The following is a 13,965-nucleotide window of genomic DNA, read 5'->3' on the forward strand; positions in this document are numbered from 1 at the left end:
TTGTTAGACAAGTGGCACATCATCTGTAGAAATAGAGAAGAGTAACGGCCCAAGGCAACTGCCCTGAGGGATACCGCACTGTACATATCTGATGTTAGAGAAGCTTCCATTGAAGAATACTCTCTGAGTTCTATTGGATAAGTAGCTCCCCAACCATGTGATGGCAGATTATATAAAGTGAGTTTCTTTCAAAACAAATTATGATAAATAACATCAAAGGCTGCACTGAAACTTACCAATACAGCTCCAACTATCATCTTATTTTTGATTTATTTTAACCAATCAGTCATCTGAGTCAGTGCAGTACCACTTGAGTGCCCTTCCCTATATGCATGCTGAAAGTCAGTAGTTAACTTGTTCTTTAAAAAATAGCATTGAATTTGTAAAAACACAATTCTCTCCATCAGTTTACTAAGAACAGGCAGCAAACTGATTGGGAGGTAAAGGGTGCTTTACTTTTTTTTGTTAGTGGAATTACTTCCTTCCAGGCCTGTGGACACACACATTCCTTTAGGCTTTGGTTAAAGACATGGCAAATAGAGGTGGCAATACAGTCTGTTACCATTCTTAATAGTTTTCCATCTAGGTTGTCTATACCAGGTGGCTTATCATTATTGATGGATATAAAAAAAACGTGTTATTGCCACAATGTTATGATCACTGCAGCCAATGGGAACTGGTATTGCTTTGGAGCAAAGCTCTGCAGCATTAGTGAAGATATGATCAATATAAATGGATGTCACAGATCCAACACTATTGGTATATACACTAGTTGGTTGAGTGATAACCATGTTACAGGCATTAGTCACAGTAAGAAGCGTCCTCTTGAGAGGACAACTTAGATGATAACCAGTCAATGTTCAGGTCACCAAGGAAATATATTTATCTGTTAGCATCAGAGACCTTATCTAACATCACACACATATTCTCCAGATACTGACAGTTTGCGCTTGGTGGCCTATAGCAGCACCTTAAAAGAAGAGGCTTCAGACGAGGCAGGTGACCCTGCAACCACAGCACTTCTACTTTATTTGTCATGAGATCGTCTCTGAACTTTACAGGAAAATGGCTCTGAATCTATACAATAATGTGGTGTCCACTCTGGAAGGGGCCCGATGGTGTAGGGTGGAGCTGGGCTCTCTGGATGGGGCCTGGTGGTGCAGGGTAGAGCTGGCCTCTCTGGATGGGGCCTGGTGGTGCAGGGTAGAGCTGGCCTCTCTGGATGGGGCCTGGTGATGCAGGGTAGAGCTGGCCTCTCTGGATGGGGCCTGGTGGTGCAGGGTAGAGCTGGCCTCTCTGGATGGGGCCTGGTGGTGCAGGGTAGAGCTGGCCTCTCTGGATGGGGCCTGGTGGGGCAGGGTAGAGCTGGCCTCTCTGGAAGGGGCCTGGTGGTGCAAGGTAGAGCTGGCCTCTCTGGATGGGGCCTGGTGATGCAGGGTAGAGCTGGCCTCTCTGGATGGGGCCTGGTGGTGCAGGGTAGAGCTGGCCTCTCTGGAAGGGGCCCGATGGTGTAGGGTGGAGCTGGCCTCTCTGGAAGGGGCCCGGTGGAGCAGGGTAGAGCTGGCCTCTCTGGATGGGGCCTGGTGGTGCAGGGTAGAGCTGGCCTCTCTGGATGTGGCCCATTGGTGTAGGGTGGTGCTGGTCTCTCTGGGTGGGGGCTGGTGGTTGTGATCTTGGAGGATGTATGGAAGAGTTCCTCTAATTAGTTGTATTTTTTTTTGCTTTGTCTCAGAGCAGTTTCTTTCAGTTTCCTAGCAAACACCTTGCCACCCTGTTTGTTCAAGTGTACTAGGTCGTACATCAGCTGGGGGTGAATGCCACGTTGGTTTGCTAGGTAAACAGTGTCCAAGAGAGCACAACCTCCAGACAGCTCAGCGTTTTTACTCTGAATAATGTGGAAGGGCACATTGCCACGTGGCATTAGGGTGTTCTGGAAGTTGTTCAAAACTAGGGTTGCAAAGGGGGAGGGTATTTTACTGGAAACTTTCTAAGTTTACCAGTAAACAACCAGAATTTTGGCAACTTTCAAGGAATATATGGAATTTTATCAGTTGACATCTAGTGGCATTTTGGGGTACATCAGATTATCACAGATGTCTGTAATGATCTCTGGGCCTCTGTGTGGCCTTATCACATGTAAAATATATTTGACAAAAAAAGTAATAAGAAGATTTTAAATGATAAGTAGAATGACAAAGCTGTAAAACATAATCCTAAACATAAACCATCAACTTAGTGAATACCATTGGTGTTTGAGGGTTTCAGCATGAAATATCCTTTATATATTTTTCACACACGTTTATTTATTTTACTATGTCAATATCTCTTTGTTGTAAATGTTTTGGGGCCAAACTGGTGGCAGTTGTGAAAAAAGACAGTTGCAGAGTTAATCTAACATAATGACATTGTAGATTAGATTTTTTTTTCTCACAAATTAGGCTGTTTTCTCTTGCACCATATGGTCTATCCACTAGGAAGCAATATACAATATGGACACAGATATAATGTTTTGTATTTATTTCAAGTTATTCAAGAATAAATTACCAAAGTTACCATAGATTGCCATAGATTACAAGTTAACTACCAAAATTACCACGATTACTTTGGTAAATTACTGGTAGCTTTGCAACCCTATTCAAAACATTTGGAGATGAAGTTCTAGTTGATGGAAGTTTTTGCAGTCAACATTGTCAAGGACACTAGGAAGATGGAGCGTCAGGACACAGAACCTTATTTTTGTCATCCTTAACCTGTCACAGTAAAATTGAGGCATTTTTCAGAATTAGGTAAGATATTAGGGACATCATGAGATGTGTTGTTGTTGGATGACCAGCATGTCTAGACAGAGGTTCGATTCCCACGGGGGACAAGTACGAAAATGTATGCACTCACTACTGTAAGTCGCTCTGGATAAGAGTGTCTACTAAAATGTAAACATCTTTCTGTTTCTGCAACTGTACTTCCCCAGGGACATTAATGATTAGCCTAAACACAATAATTACAGCTTCATCACAGTTCAGTCAGAGTCCTACTGTACTCTTGATAGGGAAAGCGTCAACACAGTGTCTTGGGGGAGCGGTATACACTGGAGACAGAGGGAGATCCATGGGAGGTATTAGGGCCCTCTCGAGCCTCCCAGACACACTGTGGAGAGAGGTGGAGGGGTGCAGGGAGGCCCACTCCTCGTACCGATCTCAATCTGTCAGTGCCATCACCAGGACATCTCAATCTCCTCGGCTCATCTCCTCTTGTCTCTTAGCAGGGCATTAGCGCTATTAGAGTGGATGTGGGGCTGTGCGGTGGCGGCGATCGATAGCCATCCCTAATGGGGAGGGGAAATTTATGGAGGTGTGGGGATTAAGGCTGGGGTTTGTACGTGCTCATGTCAAAAGCTTAGAGACCAAAGGGAGACTGATTGACGGATGACTGAGGAATGCTTAATATAAACATGTGGTAGACGACACAGTTATCATTGTTGCCGTCGTTTATATGCAGTATGTGGACTTAATGTGGAGCGGACATTGGGGGGGGTCATTTGATACACCAAAAAATGAGATTCCCAGTAAACTAATCATACCCTGGTGTATGATTTAATCCAAATCATTAAAATCAATAGCTTTCTTGGAAGTTGACACAGTGCTTTAATGCATGACATTAGAAGTCTGAGTTAAAGGTCCAATGCAGCCGTTTTTATCTGATTATCAAATCATTTCTGGGGAACAATTAAGTACCTTACTATGATTGTTTTTAATTAAAATGGTCAATAACTTTTCTAGGACTGTCTGGGAGTAGTCTGAGTGGGGAGGGAAAAACTGAAAATTAGTTCCAAACTTCTATTTTTCTTATTGGTCTATTAACTAATTTACCACATGGTGATGTCACCAGGCAGGCCAAAACTCCATCCCACCAAAACAGGCTGAAATTTCAGGTGGCCTTTTCAAACTAAATAAAAGGGCATTGTCATAATTTTTATAATTTCACAGTATTATTCCAACTTCATAGTGTGGAAATATATACAGTGCATTCGGAAAGTATTCAGAACCCTTCACCTTTTCCACATTTTGTTACGTTACAGCCTTATTCTAAAATGGATTTAAAAAATGTACCCTATAATGACAAAGTGAAAATAGGTTTTTAGAAATGTTTGCAAATGTATTAAAGATAATGATTTACATAAGTAGACCGTTTGCTATGAGACTCGAAATTGAGCTCAGGTGCATCCTGTTTCCATTGATCATCCTTGAGATATTTCTACACCACCTGTGGTAAATTCAATTGATTGGACATGATTTGGAAAGGCACACACCTGTCTATATAAGGTCCCACAGTTGACAATGCATGTCAAAGTAAAAACCAAGCCATGAGGTCGAAGGAATTGTCCGTAGAGCTCCGAGACAGGATTGTGGACGTCAGAGGACAAAAATCAGTTAACCACTTAACTGAGGAACTCAATTTAACCTTGCGCAATACCCTAGATGCAGTTGCACCCCTAAAAACGAAAAACATTTGTCATAAGAAACTAGCTCCCTGGTATACAGAAAATACCCGAGCTTTGAAGCAAGCTTCCAGGAAATTGGAACGGAAATGGCGCCACACCAAACTGGAAGTCTTCCGACTAGCTTGGAAAGACAGTACCGTGCAGTACCGAAGAGCCCTCACTGCTGCTCGATCATCCTACTTTTCCAACTTAATCGAGGAAAATAAGAACAATCCAAAATTTCTTTTTGATACTGTTGCAAAGCTAACTAAAAAGCAGCATTCCCCAAGAGAGGATGGCTTTCACTTCAGCAGTAATAAATTCATGAACTTCTTTGAGGAAAAGATCATGACCATTAGAAAGCAAATTACGGACTCCTCTTTGAATCTGCGTATTCCTCCAGGGCTTAGCTGTCCTGGATCTGCACAGCTCTGCGAGGGCCTGGGATCGGGAGAGACACTTAAGTGTTTTAGTACTATATCTCTTGACACAATGATGAAAATAATCATGGCCTCTAAACCTTCAAGCTGCATACTGGATCCTATTCCTACTAAACTGCTGAAGGAGCTGCTTCCTGTGCTTGGCCCTCCTATGTTGAACATAATAAACAGCTCTCTATCCACCGGATGTGTACCAAACTCACTAAAAGTGGCAGTGATAAAGCCTCTCTTGAAAAAGCCAAACCTTGACCCGGAAAATATAAAAAACTATCGGCCCATATCGAATCTTCCATTCCTCTCAAAAATTTTAGAAAAAGCTGTTGCGCAGCAACTCACTGCCTTTCTGAAGACAAACAATGTATACGAAATGCTTCAGTCTGGTTTTTAGACCCCATCATAGCACTGAGACTGCACTTGTGAAGGTGGTAAATGACCTTTAATGGCGTCAGACCGAGGCTCTGCATCTGTCCTCGTGCTACTAGACCTTAGTGCTGCCTTTGACACTATCGATCACCACATTCTTTTGGAGAGACTGGAAACCCAAATTGGTCTACACGGACAAGTTCTGGCCTGGTTTAGATCTTACCTGTCGGAAAGATATCAGTTTGTCTCTGTGAATGGTCTGTCCTCCGACAAATCAACTGTACATTTCGGTGTTCCTCAAGGTTCCGTTTTAGGACCACTATTGTTTTCACTATATATTTTACCTCTTGGGGATGTTATTCGAAAACATAATGTTAACTTTCACTGCTATGCGGATGACACACAGCTGTACATTTCAATGAAACACGGTGAAGCCCCAAAATTGCCCTCGCTAGAAGCCTGTGTTTCAGACATAAGGAAGTGGATGGCTGAAAACTTTCTACTTTTAAACTCGGACAAAACAGAGATGCTTGTTCTAGGTCCCAAGAAACAAAGAGATCTTCTGTTAAATCTGACAATTCATCTTGATGGTTGTAAAGTCGTCTCAAATAAAACTGTGAAGGACCTCGGCAGTTACTCTTGACCCTGATCTCTCTTTTGACGAACATATCAAGACTGTTTCAAGGACAGCTTTTTTCCATCTACGTAACATTGCAAAAATCAGAAATTTTCTGTCCAAAAATGATGCAGAAAAATTAATCCATGCATTTGTTACTTCTAGGTTAGACTACTGCAATGCTCTACTTTCCGGCTACCGGATAAAGCACTAAATAAACTTCAGTTAGTGCTAAATACGGCTGCTAGAATCCTGACTAGAACCAAGAAATTTGATCATATTACTCCAGTGCTAGCTTCCCTACACTGGCTTCCTGTTAAGGCAAGGGCTGATTTCAAGGTTTTACTGTTAACCTATAAAGCGTTACATGGGCTTGCTCCTACCTATCTTTCCGAGTTGGTCCTGCCGTACATACCAATACGTACGCTACGGTCACAAGACGAGGCCTCCTAATTGTCCCTAGAATTTCTAAGCAAACAGCGGAGGCAGGGCTTTCTCCTATAGATCTCCATTTTTATGGAACAGTTTGCCTACCCATGTGAGAGACGCAGACTCGGTCTCAACCTTTAAGTCTTTACTGAAGACTTATCTCTTCAGTAGGTCATATGATTGAGTGTAGTCTGGCCCAGGAGTGTGAAGGTGAACGGAAAGGCTCTGGAGCAACGAACAGCCCTTGCTGTCTCTGCCAGGCCGGTTCCCCTCTCTCCACTGGGGTTCTCTGCCTCTAACCCTGTTACAGGGGCTGAGTCACTGGCTTGCTGGTGCTCTTTCATGCCGTCCCTAGGAGGGGGTGCGTCACTTGAGTGGGTTGAGTTACTGACGTGATCTTCCTGTCTGGGTTGGCGCCCCCTTGGTTTGTGCTGTGGTGGAGACCTCTGTGGGCTATACTGGCCTTGTCTCAGGATTGTAAGTTGGTGGTTGAGGATATCCCTCTGGTGGTGCGGGGGCTGTGCTTTGGCAGAGTGGGTGGGGTTATATCCTTCCTGTTTGGCCCTGTCCGGGGTTTCCTTCGGATGGGGCCACAGTGTCTCCGGACCGCTCCTGTCTCAGCCCCCAGTATTTATGCTGCAGTAGTTTATGTGTCGGGGGCTGGGGTTAGTTGGTTGTACCTGGAGTACTTCTCCTGTCTTATCCAGTGTCCTGTGTGAATTTAAGTATGCTCTCTCTAATTCTCTCGTTCTCTCTTTCTCTCTGAGAACCTGAGCCCTAGGACCATACGTCAGGACTACCGGGCATGCTGACACCTTGCTGTCCCCAGTCCGCCTGGCCTTGCTGCTATTCCAGTTTCAACTGTTCTGCCTGCGGTTACGAAACCCCTACCTGTCCCAGACCTGCTGTTTTCAACTCTTAATGATCGGCTATGAAAAGCCAACTGAGAGACCTGAGCCCTAGGACCATACGTCGGGACTACCGGCCGTGGTGACTCCTTGCTGTCCCCAGTCCGCCTGGCCTTGCTGCTATTCCAGTTTCAACTGTTCTGCCTGCGGTTATGGAACCCCTACCTGTCCCAGACCTGCTGTTTTCAACTCTTAATGATCGGCTATGAAAAGCCAACTGAGATTTATTCCTGATTATTATTTGACCATGCTTGTCACTTATGAACATTTTTGAACATCTTGGCATGGTTCTGTTATAATCTCCACCCGGCACAGCCAGAAGAGGACTGGCCACCCTCATAGCCTGGTTCCTCTCTAGGTTTCTTCCCTAGGTTTTGGCCTTTCTAGGGAGTTTTTCCTAGCCACCGTGCTTCTACACCTGCATTACTAGCTGTTTGGGGTTTTAGGCTGGGTTTCTGTACAGCACTTCGAGATATTAGCTGATGTAAGAAGGGCTATATAAAATAAAATTGATTGATTGATTGTGTCGTGGCACAGATCTGGGGAATGGTACCAAAAAATGCCTGCAGCATTGAAGGTCCCCAAGAACACAGTGGCCTCCATCATTCTTAAATGGAAGAAGTTCACCAAGACTCTTCCTAGAGCTGGCCGCCCGGCCAAACTGAGCAATCGGGGTAGAAGGGTCTTGGTCAGGGAGTTGACCAAGAACCTGATCGTCACTCTGACAGAGCTCCAGAGTTCCTCTGTGGAGATGGGAGAACCTTCCAGAAGGACAACCATCTCTGCAGCACTCCACCAATCAGGCCTTTATGGTAGAGTGGCCAGACGGAAGCCACTCCTCAGTAAAAGGCACATGACAGCCCACTTGGAGTTTGCCAAAAGGCACCTAAAGGACTCTCAGACCATTGTGCCTAAGAAAAGCTCTTAGCTGTGGTATATATCACGTAAGGGAATCGTCGGGTGAGGTTGTGTTTTCTCTAGCAGGAGGTAAGCTTGGCTTCTTATATGGTGTTGAGTAAAGCTTAAACCATGTATTTAGATTGTAGTTAGGTATTGTAGGTAGTTTATTTAGGTAGTTATTGTAGGTAATTATTGTAGGTAAGTATTATATTCGAGTGAGCCCGGTGAAGCACGAGGCTAGCTAACCCACTACCTGGACCAATAAAGCTAGCTAGCTAGCGGGTAGCTATTGGTAACTTTTAGCAACTGTGGATAGTTGTTTCCAATGTTATTTCACGCTTAAGAGTACCTGTAATTAAGCCAGCTAGCTACCTACCATTCAGCTGTTTTTCTAACCTCATTATCTGAAGCATTAACGTTAGGTAGTTAGTAGCTACTGTACTTAATTACAGCTACTGATTGCAGAAGACCAATGTCTTCTTGTCTGCCACCCAGACAGCTGGCGTCGGGTAAGTTTGGCTTTATACATAGCTTGGGCTTTGTCGAGTAAGGCTTAAACTATGTATTTAGATTGTAGTTAGGTATTGTAGGTAGGCATCGTGGGTTGTTGTGGGTAGTTATTGTATGTAATTATTGTAGGTTAGTATTGTATTTGGCGGTGCCGGGTGTAGCACGAAGCTAGCTAGCTAACTCACCTCCTGGACTAGCTGGCGAGTAGCTATTAGCAACGGTAGCAACTAAATACAATATCCTTTTAGCCAGCTACATTCGTTCGCAGCGACGCCGTTTTTCAAACAAAGTCAACACAGCAGCCATTGCTAGCTAGCCAACACTACCAGCTAGCTGTACTGTAGCAGCTAAATACAATATATTTGTGCTAGCTAGCCAACGTTTAATTATTGCTGCGTTATGAAAGGAACTAGACACGGACACGAATTATCTGTTTAGTGTGTTAACACACTATTGGTAGTTTGTTGTAACCAAGTATTGGTGCTAAACTGTGTGTTATTGGATGCTAGCATGCTAGTTAGCTATGGCGTCATAGTTAGCTAGCTGAATAAAGTAAGTTGAGTCTATTCCTTGAAACATTGAACCGCTGTAGTTTACAACAATTCTAATTTCTAAAGTGGAAGTTGGGAGAGTTTTATTCGGGTGGTTCAGTGAAACAATTATAGTTTCTGAGGTGGAAGTTGGGAGAGTTATATTTGGGAGTTTTGGTGAGGGAGGCCCTGCTCTCTCTCCTTTCCCAGATGTTTAGTTCATTTCATTCCGATCTCCTCTGCATTATTGTAGCCATCTGCTACAGCCTGTCAACTATGCCTCTGCCTATCCCTGTTCTCTCCTCTCCGCACAGGCTACACAAACGCCTCACACCGCGTGGCTGCTGCCTCTCTAACCTGGTGGTCCCTGCACGCACCACACACCTGGAGTTCCAGGTCTCAGGCAGCCTCTGGAACTGCCGTTCTGCTGCCAACAAGGCTGACTTCATCCCAGCCTATGCTACCCTCCAGTCCCTCGACTTCCTGGCGCTGACGGAAACATGGATTACCACTGAAAACACTGCTACTCCTACTGCTCTCTCCTCGTCTGACCATGTGTTCTCGCATACCCCGAGAGCATCTGGTCAGAGGGGTGGTGGCACAGGAATCCTCATCTCTCCCAAGTGGACATTCTCAATTTTTCCCCTAACCCATCTGTCTATCTCCTCATTTTAATTCCATGCTGTCACAGTCACTAGCCCATTTAAGCTTAATATCCTTGTCATCTATCGCCCTCCAGGTTCCCTTGGAGAGTTCATCAATGAGCTTGACGCCTTGATAAGTTCCTTTCCAGAGGATGGCTCACCCCTCACAGTTTTGGGGGATATCAACCTCCCTACGTCTACATTTGACTCATTTCTCTCTGCCTCCTTCTTTCCACTCCTCTCCTCTTTTGACCTCACCCTCTCACCGTCCCCCCCTACTCACAAGGCAGGCAACACGCTTGACCTCATCTTTACTAGATGCTGCTCTTCTACTAATCTCACTGCAACTCCCCTCCATGTCTCCGACCACTACTTTGTATCCTTTTCTCTCTCGCTCTCCTCCTACACTACTCACTCTGCCCCTACACAGATGGTAATGCGCCGCCGCAACCTTCGCTCTCTCTCTCCCACTACTCTCTCCTCTTCCATCCTTCTCCCTCCAATCTCCTGATTCTGCCTCCTCAACCCTCCTCTCCTCCCTTTCTGCATCCTTTGACTCTCTGTGTCCCCTATCCTCCCGGCCGGCTCAGTCCTCCCCTCCAGCTCCGTGGCTTGATGACTCATTGCGAGCTCACAGAACAGAGCTCCGGGTAGCTGAGCGGAAATGGAAGAAAACTAGACTCCCTGCGGACCTGGCATCTTTTCACTCCCTCCTCTCTACATTTTCGTCATCTGTTTCTGCTGCTAAGGCCACTTTCTACCACTCTAAATTCCAAGCATCTGCCTCTAACCCTAGGGAAGCTCTTTTGCCACATTCTCCTCCCTGCTGAATCCTCCTCCCCCCTCCCTCTCTGTGGATGACTTCGTCAACCACTTTGAAAAGAAGGTTGACGACATCCGATCCTCGTTTGTTAAGTCTAATGACACTGCTGGTCCTGCTCACACTGCCCTACCCTATGCTTTGACTTCTTTCTCCCTCTCTCTCCAGATAAAATCTTGCGACTTGTGACTGCAGGCCGCCCAACAACCTGCCCACTTGACCCCATCCCCTCCTCTCTTCTCCAGACCATCTCCGGTGACCTTCTCCCCTACCTCACCTCGCTGATCAACTCATCCTTGACCGCTGGCTATGTCCCTTCCGTCTTCAAGAGAGCGAGAGTTGCACCCCTTCTCAAAAAACCAACACTCGATCCCTCTGATGTCAACAACTACAGACCAGTATCCCTTCTTTCTTTTCTTTCCAAAACTATTGAGCGTGCCGTCTTTAGCCCACTCTCTTGCTATCTCTCTCAGAATGACCTTCTTGATCCTAACCAGTCAGGTTTCAGGACTGGTCATTCAACTGAGACTGCTCTTCTCTGTGTCACGGAGGCTCTCCGCACTGCTAAAGCTAACTCTCTCTCCTCTGCTCTTGTCCTTCTAGACCTGTCTGCTGCCTTTGATACTGTGAACCATCAGATCCTCCTCTCCACCCTCTCCGAGCTGGGCATCTCCGGCGCGGCTCACTCTTGGATTGCGTCCTACCTGACCGGTCGCTCCTACCAAGTGGCGTGGCGAGAAGCTGTCTCCGCACCACGTGCTCTCACCACTGGTGTCCCCCAGGGCTCAGTTCTAGGCCCTCTCCTATTCTCGCTATACACCAAGTCACTTGGCTCATATCCTCACATGGCCTCTCCTATCATTGCTACGCTGACGATACACAACTAATCTTCTCCTTTCCCCCTTCTGATAACCAGGTGGCGAATCGCATCTCTGCATGTCTGGCAGACATATCAGTATGGATGACGGATCACCACCTCAAGCTGAACCTTGGCAAGACGGAGCTGCTCTTCCTCCCGGGGAAGGACTGCCCGTTCCATGATCTCGCCATCACGGTTGACAACTCCGTTGTGTCCTCCTCCCAGAGTGCGAAGAGCCTTGGCGAGACCCTGGACAATACCCTGTCGTTCTCCGCTAACATCAAGGCGGTGACCCGATCCTGTAGGTTCATGCTCTACAACATTCGGAGAGTACGACCCTGCCTTACACAGGAAGCGGCACAGGTCCTAATCCAGGCACTTGTCATCTCCCGTCTGGATTACTGCAACTCGCTGTTGGCTGGGCTCCCTGCATGTGCCATTAAACCCCTACAACTCATCCAGAATACCGCAGCCCGTCTGGTGTTCAACCTTCCCAAGTTCTCTCACGTCACCCCGCTCCTCCGCACACTCCACTGGCTTCCAGTTGAAGCTCGCATATGTTACAAGACCATGGTGCTTGCCTATGGAGCTGTGAGGGGAACGGCACCTCCGTACCTTCAGGCTCTGATCAGTCCCTACACCCAAACGAGGGCATTGCGTTCATCCACCTCTGGCCTGCTGGCTCCCCTTCCTCTGCGGAAGCATAGTTCCCGCTCAGCCCAGTCAAAACTGTTCGCTGCTCTGGCACCCCAATGGTGGAACAAGCTCCCTCACGACGCCAGGACAGCGGAGTCACTCACCACCTTCCGGAGACATTTGAAACCCCACCTCTTTAAGGAATACCTGGGATAGGATAAAGTAATCCTTCTACCCCCCCCCCCCTCTTAAATTTTTATTTATTTATTGTAAAGTGGTTATCCCACTGGTTATAGGGTGAATGCACCAATTTGTAAGTCGCTCTGGATAAGAGCGTCTGCTAAATGACGTAAATGTAAATGTAATGAGAAACAAGATTCTCTGGTCTGATGAAACCAAGATTGAACTCTTTGGCCTGAATGCCCAGTGTCACGTCTGGAGGAAACCTGGCACCATCCCTACGGTGAAACATGGTGGCGGCAGCATCATGCTGTGGGGATGTTTTTCAGTGGCAGGGACTGGGAGACTAGTCAGGATCGAGGGAAAGATGGACGGAGCAAAGTAAAGAGAGATCCTTGATGAAAACCTGCTCCAGAGCGCTCAGGAACTCAGACTAGGGTGAAGGTTCACCTTCCAACAGGACAACGACCCTAACCACACAGCCAAGACAACGCAGGAGCGGCTTTGGGACAAGCCTCTGAGTGTCCTTGAGTGGCCCAGCCAGAGGCCGGACTTGAACCAGATCGAACATCTCTGGAGAGACCTGGAAATAGCTGTGCAGCAACGCTCCCCATTCAACCTGACAGAGCTTGAGAGGATATGCAGAGAAAGATGGGAGAAACTTCCCAAATACAGGTGTGCCAAGCTTGTAGCATCATACCAAAGAAGACTTGAGGCTGTAATTGCTGCCAAAGGCGCTTCAACAAAGTACTGAGTAAAGTGTCTGAATACTTTTGTAAATGTGATCTTTTTTTTTTTTTTTTATACATTTACAAAAGTTTAAAAACCTGTTTTCGCTGTGTCGTTATGGGGTATTGTGCGTAGATTGATGAGGGGGTGGGAAACTATTTAATCCATTTTAGAATAAGGCTGTAACATAACAAAATGTGGAAAAGGTCAAGGGGTCTGAATACTTTCAGAATGCACTGTATAAAACACAGGAAAATCATGTGTTTGACTGCACCGGGCCTCTAATTATAATTATGGGTGTTTGTGTCTCAAGTCCCCCTGTCATGCTGAGGAGAAGTGGCTATATGCCTTGGCCTCTCTGAAACACACGATTTGCTGCAATCATGGAAATTGATTGGTTTAATGGCACAAAAGTTAGAGGAATATCTGTCAATCAAGAGTCTATTGAAAGAGAGTGAGAGGACTTTCAATTACAACCTCTTATGCTGAGATAATTAATATACAACTGCTGAGTCCCTTGAAACTTTGCCTTGGAACCACATACAGGGCACATGAAAATATAAATGCACTTTTTACCTCAATAAAACTCCAGACCCCTTCTTCCAACAAGTGCCTTTGCCGTCTTTCTGACTTAGTAAGGAATCGACCTTAACGCAAAACAACTATATAAACATAATACCAAGAGTCTCCGTCTTCTTATATTCCAGCCTGTGGCAGTCAGCACGTCATTTCATTAGAGCTGGCAGGTAGAGCTGTGGTTGAGAGAGAGACTGAGCTATATTGTATGGGGAAGTTATATTATTTTATACCATGGCCTGTTCAACCTGCTACCATCTAGAAGGCGGAGACAATACAGGTGCATCAAAGCTGGGACCGAGAGACTGAAAAACAGCTTCTATCTCAAGGCCATCAGACTGTTAAATA

Source organism: Coregonus clupeaformis, chromosome 1 (genome assembly GCF_020615455.1).
Source record: "Coregonus clupeaformis isolate EN_2021a chromosome 1, ASM2061545v1, whole genome shotgun sequence".
Classification (NCBI taxonomy): domain Eukaryota; kingdom Metazoa; phylum Chordata; class Actinopteri; order Salmoniformes; family Salmonidae; genus Coregonus; species Coregonus clupeaformis.